The 8,242-nt window shown below is 40.6% G+C and overlaps 1 long non-coding RNA gene across 1 annotated transcript in view; it reads right to left on the reverse strand.

Moving 5' to 3' along the window:
• LOC115071781 overlaps nucleotides 1–8,167 on the reverse strand; it is a 10,207-nt gene extending 2,040 nt beyond the window's left edge. The window contains exons 1-2 of the long non-coding RNA XR_003850860.1: nucleotides 8,090–8,167; nucleotides 74–222 (exon numbers count right to left, since the gene is read on the reverse strand). This is a non-coding gene — a long non-coding RNA (uncharacterized LOC115071781). The remainder of the gene's footprint in view (nucleotides 1–73; nucleotides 223–8,089) is intronic.
• Between the last annotated feature and the right edge of the window lie 75 nt (nucleotides 8,168–8,242).

Below are 8,242 nucleotides of genomic sequence, written 5' to 3' on the forward strand. Positions count from 1 at the left end.
AATTTATATTACATATGTAACAAATAGTTGGAGATACATGTGTGTGCATGTGCATTCGGGGGCATGTACTCACCCGTGTGTGCACATGTAAAGGCCAGGTCAACATCAGGTGTCATCTTCTATCTCGTTCTCCAACATGCTCATTTTTTTGAGGCAGGGTGTCTCATAGAGTGCTAGGGTTGATAGATAATTTCTTCTATAGAATGTGTTCTAGTTTCTTTTCTGTTGTTATGAGAAAACACTCTGATCAAAACCCTTAGTGGAGGAAAGGGTTTATTTTAGCTTAAAGAATACAGTCCATCACTGAGGAAAATCAAGGCAGGAACTTGAAGCAGAAACTAGAGCTTCTAGTTTCTCTTGCTGGCTCACCCACTCAGGTTCATTCCTAGCTTTCTTATACAGCTGAGGACCACCTGCCCAGGGAATGGTGTTGGCAGCAGTGGGCTGGGCCCTCCTACATCTATTGACAATCAAGACAATCCCCCACAGACCTAACAGGCCAATCTTTTCTGGAAATCTCTCAATTGAGACTCTCCTCTCAGATGACTCTAGGCTATGTCACACTGTTAACATTGGGTCTTATTCTTCTTCAACTTCAGTTTGAGAGGCCGTTACCATCGTCTGTCAAAAAAAATAGCAACAATCTTACCCTGATTTGCCTCATAGATCATAATTGCTGCTGGGGAAGAATGTGTTTGGAGGAGGTCAGAAATCTTCATGGCTCTTTCTTCTTCCAAAAAGTTAACTCATCCTTGATACCATAAGATGAAGCCTCAAAAGCACCTTGACTTCCTTACAGTCTGAGCAACTCCAATCTCCCACCCCCACATCCTCTTCTCCTTCTAGCCTGGGGCAGAAGCCCGCTTTTGCATCCTAGCACCCTGCATCATTGGACTACCCTCTTAGCTCCACATGGTGGTGAGCTCTCCAAATCGCACAGTGCCCATTGGGATCATCTGCAGCCCCTCCCACTGCTGCAGGGCTAAGCTTCTCTGTCCTTTAGTAGGGGCCCAGAACTTTCCAGACTGCCTGAAAGTGCCTGAATCTGGCCTCTGCTTAATGGTGAGCTTTCCAAATCATGCTGTGCCCATCCCACTACATTAGGATCACCTACAGCCACTCCCACTGTGGCAGGGCTAGGCTTCCCTGTTTTAGTAGGGGAACAGACTTTTGCAGACTACCTGAGATTTCCTGAATCTATACTCCACCTAGAAAGCTTCCCACATTGTGCTGTGCCTGCTGGCAAGAGGCAAGCAGACATTAGGATGAAGCCTGACAGCATCTGATTCTCACCCAACTTGGGCCTGTGCTGGAAACTCCTGGATAGCTGAACTAGAGTCCAATATTCCAATATTCCCTCCAATATAGAATCAAATGAGAGAACCTGAAGTTTAAACCAACAAGCTTTTCATACCTAACAAGAAAACAACCAAGGCACATCAAGTATACAAACAGAAACTGACTTCAACTCAACAAAGGAATACTTGAGTCTTACACCAGAATCATAAACAACAAAAGAAATTCAAATGCCAAAATCACAACAAAACAATAATAATATGAAAAACTCGAATATGCTCACACCAAACACCAAGAGTCCTATAGAAGAGTTTAACCCCGAGAGATAATACAGGACACAGAATTTAAAAGAACAATCATAAACATAATCAAAGAATTCAATGAATTTAAAGAACACACAAACAAATCAAAGAACTAAAAGAAGATAGGGACAAACTTCTGACTGATTTCACAGAGGAGACAGAAAGATTGAAGAAAACTCAGTCTGAAATGAAGAAGGAAGTGAAACACACAATAAGCCAATTAGAAATGTCAGGAGAAAACCTCACCAATAGAATGAATGACATGAAAATCAGAATGTCAAGACTGAACAGTAGAGTTGAAGAATTGGACCTCAAGTAAAGATTATGAAATTTTTTTAAAACACAGGAATGGAATATGCAGGAAATGTGTGATACCATGAAAAGACCAAATTTACACATCATAGGTATAGAGGAAGGAGAAGAATCTCAGGATAATGGTATTGGCCAGATCTTCAACAGGATTGTAGAAGAAAATTTCCCAAAATTAAAGAAAAACGTGCCCATAAAAATACAAGAAGTACATAGAACACCAAATAGACAGGACCAGAAAAAGAAACTCCCCACGGCACATCATAGTAAAAACACTGAATGTATAGAACAAAGAGAGAATACCGAAAACTGTAAAAGAGAAACAAGTCACTTAAAAAAGAAAACCCATCAGAATTGCAAGTGACTTTTCAATGCAAACTAAAAAAGTCAGAAGAGTCTGGACCAAAGTAGTCCAAGTTCTAAATGACCATAGATGTCAACCCAGGATACTTTGTCCAGCAAAAATGTCTATTATAGTTGAAGGGGAAAGAAAAGTCTTCCACGACATGAATAGGCTGAAAGAATTCATGTCCACAAAACCAGCCTTTAGAGAATTCATGAAGCAATACAAAGAGCTGAAGAAAGGAAGAACTATACCCAAGGGGCAACAGAAAAGAAGAGGCCAAATTACCCCTTTTTGCAGATGATATGATACTATACCTAAGAGATGACAAAAATTCCACCAGAAAACTTCTAGAAATGATTAACATGCAATTGGAGAAGAATACAGGGAAACCTTCCCATTAACAATAGCGTCAAAAAAATTAAATTATCTCAGAATATACCTGACCAAAGACATTAAAGATCTCTACAATGAAAATTTGAAATCTTTAAAGAAAGAGATTGAGGAAGACATCAGAAGATGGAAGGACCTCCCATGCTCATGGATTGGAAAAATTAATATTGTGAAAATGACCATTCTACCAAAAGCCATTTATAGATTTTGATGCAATGCCAATCAAAATCCCTATGACATTCTTCACAGAATTAGAAAAAAATCCTAAAATTCATATAACCTGGATAGTCAAAGCAGCCCTGAGCACAAAGAACAATGCTGGGGGGATTACTATACCAGATTTCAAATTGTATTACAGAGCTCTAGTCACTAAAACAGCATAATACTGGCACAAAAATAGACCTGTAGATCAATGGAACATAGTTGAAGACCTAAACATGAGTACATGCAATTTCAGCCACCTGGTATTTGATAATGGGGCCAAGAATACTCACTGGAGGAAAGACAGCATCTTCAGCAAATGGTGCTAGTAAAACTATATCTCCACCTGTAGAAGAATGAAACTAGATCCTTATCTTTCACCTTACACAAAAGTAAACTCCAAGTGGATCAAAGACCACAACGTCAAACCTGAAACTATGAAACTGTTAGAAGAAAACCTTGGCAGTAACCTACAAGATATAGATATAGGAAAGGACTTTCTAAATCAGACATCAATTGATCAGGAATTAAGGTCAACAAATGGGACCTCATTAAACTGAAAAGCTTCTGTACAGCAAAAGAAACAACCAAGGAACGAAGAGAAAACCTGTAGGGTAGGAGAAAATGTTCACCAGTGATACATCTGGCAGAGGTTTAACATCCAGAATATGTTTTTACAAACTCAAAAAAGAAAGAATCAAGAAAGCAAGTGATCCAATTAAAAGATGAGCTAAGGATCTAAACAGAGAGTTCTCAACAAAAAGAAATAAAAATGGCAAGAAACATCTAAAAAAGTGTTCAACGTCGTTAGTAATTAGGTAAATGCAAATTAAAACCACTTTAATATTTCATCTTACCTTAATCCGACTGTCTAAGCTCAAGAGAAAAAATGATACCAATGCTGAAGAGGATGTTGTGAAAGGAGAATGCTCACTCACAGTTGGTGGGATTGCAAACTCATGCAATCCCTATGGAAAGCAGTGTGGAGAACTCTTAAAAAAACTAAAAATAAACCTACCATTTGACCCAGTTATACCACTCCTTGGCATACACCCCAAGGACTCATTTTATTGCAGAGATACTTGTAAATCCATGTTTATTGCTGCTCTTTTCACAAGATCTAAGAGATGGAAGCAACCTAAGTGTCCCGTAACTGATGAGTGGATAATGAAAATGTGGTACATTTACACAATGGAGTTCTACTTAGCAGTAAAGAAAGACGAAATCATAATCATGAAGTTTGCAGGTAAATGGATGGAACTAGAAGCTGTTGTACTAAGTGAAGTAAAACAGGCTCAAAAAAGCAAATGACATATGTTCTTCCTCATATGTGGATCCTAGCACCAAATCCTTATATGTATCATGATATAGTTGCAGGAAGCAGGATAATGAAAAGGAACCAGGGAGGTAAAGGAAAAGAAGGAACCCGAGAGAGAAGAACAGTAGGATACATGTGTTACTAAGGGGAAATGAATAAAATGGGGTATTTAAATGATAGGGAGGAGAAAGGGTTATACAAAGAACTTGGGAGATAAAGAGAAAGAACGAGCTCAAGAGAGATGGGACCATAGGAAACTGGTATTATCAAGGAAGAAATGGGGAGAATGAGGACACTTTAAATGGGGAAGCCATGACAGAAGGGTTAGATAGGGAGAGAGAAAGGAGAGATAAATAACAACCCCAGATGTCCCTCAGTGCAAGTTCATCTACTGAGGTCTAGTCAGCCTATCTAGAGTCCCTCACTTTAGGAAGATCAGCCCTTCCTCACCTTAGCTGGTGTAAAAAACCAGAAGAAATCATATTAGTTCAACAACCTAACGACAAATTATACGTGCACTATATTGCATCAGTCCATGTGTATAGCTAAAGGCTACATAACAAGAAACAGTGCCAGACAGGAGAAACCTTGCTTTGAGTTGTCGGCCAGGTTGGTCGAAGAGGCTCCCAAAATTACACAGGCTATTGCCACAGCCCTTGATTGACTCACAGAACTTGAAGGTAAAATCCTACTGCTGAAGACAGAACATACTTGGGACACAGGATTTGGAGTAGTGGAGCAGGAACTGACCTGGAAGTCACTTCCCCTGGAGGCTAGCTCTCATAGCTTTGGAGAGCACCATACGAGAAAACACCAATCAATGGTCCAACACCACCTTCAAGACCAAACAACCACATTAATGATCAGTACAGCATACAACAATGGTGCCTTCGTGGCACTTTTATCTTGGGGGCAATCAACAGCTACCTAATTGGATTAAAACCCTCTCAGTGGGAGAAAACTCATGTGTGGTACTGTAAATAAACAGCCAAATACACATGGCTGGAGAGGTCATAGATCTTAGAGAAAACCCCAAGACTGTCATGTCACTAAACTAATATAATTTCTTACTATGTGCAAAATATAGATCCTTATATTTACAGACAAATATCTCAGTCACCACTCATCAAAGAAGCTCGTTTTGCACCAGTCAGAGAATATTACCAAGTACCACAACTGGTCACACATGGGCATTGTCTATGAATTGCCCAGGCCTAAGGGAAACATGTACAATGCAACCTCTACACCTAAGGCTCATGGAACATAGAACAAGGGTAAAGAAGAGGGCTAATGACTCTCTCAGTTCTCATTAATGAAGCTCCCTCATGCAGCAGAGGGCCAGGAACACAAAAAGTCACAAATGTTCAAAGCCTAGAGATTGTCTGCAGAATGCTGGTCCTCAGACAGGACTCCTATATTAAACTTCACCCAACCAAGGATCAGGGATCACTGTGGAAGAAGGGGTGGAAAGATTGTAAGAGCCAAGGAGGAGATGCATGGCCATGTAGAAATAGAGTTATACAAGCTCCTGGGACCCTGCTCATATGAACCTACAGCAATGGTGCCAGCATGCACAAGACCAATGCAAACTCGAGCAGACAAAAACCCAGCATAGATCTGGGGAAATGTACAGCTGACCCCAATCTGAACAGCTGAAGAAATATTGGCAACTAACTACTGCTGGGTGAGGAAGGGCTGATCTTCCTAAAGCAAGGGATTCTAGATAGGCTGACTAGATCTCAGTAGATGAACTTGTACTGAAAGATGTCTGGGGACACTAACCTGACACAATAAGCCTTAACACAATGACAGAATGTATGAATTCCAGTGGGGGTGTTATGGGATGGTGCCAGTGGGGAATGGAGTGTAAAGATTATTAAAATTGATTGAAATCAATTGATTGAAATGTTCTGAAATACACAAAAATTCAATAAATTTTTTATTTTATTTATTTATTTTTATTTTGTGTGTGTGAGTGTATTGCCTGAATGTGTGTAAGTGCCCAGGGAGGTCAGAAGTTGTCAAATTCCCCTGGAACTGGAGTTAATGGATGTCGTTAGCCACCCATGTAGGTGCTGGGAATTGAATCCTGGTCCTCTGTAAGAGCAGTCAGTGCTCTTAACCACTGAGCCATCTCTCCAGCCCATAAAATTTTCTTAAAAAGATGAAGCCGCATCTTCAGAAGATTTTTAAAGCATTCCTGTAATTGCGGAATTTACATTTTTATCCCATTTTTCATTTGTTTTTGTTTGTTGGGGGGCACCCATATCTCAGGGCACATAAGCAGAGTTCAGAGGAGAAGTTTCAGGAGTCAGTTCTCTCCTTCCACCCTGTGGGTTCAGATTAGACTCAGGTCTTCATGGTTAGTAAAACTTTTCCTTCTGAACCATCCTACAGGCCTTGTTTCTGGAATTTTTAAACATTTACATGTAAGTTAAATTTGCTCTAAACAGAATGGAGAATAGACAACTTCAAGTTTTTTAACAAATTATATATTATTAGAAGTGGAATTTGGGTTAAAAAAGCAAAGTGCCAGTCCCTTTATTAAGTTTTTTACTCAGTAGAAAAATGAAATTACCATTTCCATCTTCTTTCATCAGAGAGACAGGAGGACAATAGCTTAGAAAATGTCTAAATCATTTCAGAAATTGCAAGGGGGTGGGCTGGCTATAGGAATCATGGCGAACAGCCATGCATTCCAGGTGGTAAACCAGTCTGTGTTTAAAAATTCTATGCTTCTTCTTCTTTTTTTTTTTGTATGTTTTTTGAGACAGGGTCTCCTTGTAGTCCAAGCTGGCCTGGAACTCGCTATATAGACCAGGCTGGCCTTGAACTCACAGAGATCTGCCTGCCTCTGGCTCCCAAGTGCTGGGATTAAAGGCATGTGCCACCACCCGTGGCCCAATTCTATGTTTCAATAAAAGAATTTATATTTTGTCTCCTAAAACCTCACATCAGCCAGTCTCTGGAGGTCTGGTTACCACCATGGTTCCCAAGGACCAGATGCCATTCTGCCATGCCTTAACCTGTCCAGTCCTCAAAGGAGACCCAAACCAGTTTGCCTGAGTGGCCCCTCCTCCCCACAGCCCAGCTCTGCATCCCCCTCTTTAGTCACTGCCCATTTGACACAGGGGTGCTTCTCCATGTAGCCCTTCAGTATCTGATCCTGGCCATGTCCCTGTGATTACAGTCACCATACAAGTTTTGATGCCCTTGGGGTATCTGGCCCCAAACCCTGTGTTTTTTCTTCACTCTTTCTCTTGCCACTGGCATGCCCTCTTGTCTGCTGGTCCATCCACCATCAGCTTTGGCCTAAACCTTTCCATCATCATCACATTCCCACACACCCTTGTACACCCCCATTCAGACAGTAGTGTTGATACAGCCACCAGATTCCCTCTCACCCATTCAACAAACATGGCAGATGTCATTCCCGTGGGGACCATGCATTATGTCCTCCTGTGGGCACCTAGGTTTGGAGGGTGCCCAGAAAACTCCTCCCCTTTCTTTTTATTCTTGCTTGAGAAGTCACATTAGAATCAAAGTGAGAATGACAATGGTGATAGCAGGACACCTCAAGGATGACATAGATGCGCTCTACTGTTACAAAAGCAAATACTTGGAAGCCAGGTGCGGTGGCATGCTCCTGTAATTCCAACATGTGGGAGGCTGAGGCAGGAAGATCACAAGCTCCAGGCCAGTCTGAACTGCAGAACAGGTTCAAATCTAGTCTGAGCAATATAATGAGACCCTCTCTCAACATAAAATTAAAAAGGACTAGGACTGTGGATAGGGCTTCGATGGTACAGTGCTTGCCTAGTAGGCACAAAGCTATAAGTTCAGTCTTCAATGCTGTAATGCAACAATAGTAGTAGTAGTAATAATAATAATAATAATAATAATAATAATAATAATAAATTTATATACATTGGCATGTGAAATTCATTTCTTCTGGGTTTTTTTTTCTTTTCTTTCTTTCTTCCTTTCTTTGTTTTTTGTTTTCATTCATCTTTTACTTTTTGAGACAGGGTCTCCCTGTGTATCCCAGGGTAGTCTCAAACTCATAATCTCCTTCCTTCA

Source organism: Nannospalax galili, unplaced genomic scaffold (assembly GCF_000622305.1).
Source record: "Nannospalax galili isolate Female #2095 unplaced genomic scaffold, S.galili_v1.0 scaffold510, whole genome shotgun sequence".
Taxonomy (NCBI): Eukaryota; Metazoa; Chordata; class Mammalia; order Rodentia; family Spalacidae; genus Nannospalax; species Nannospalax galili.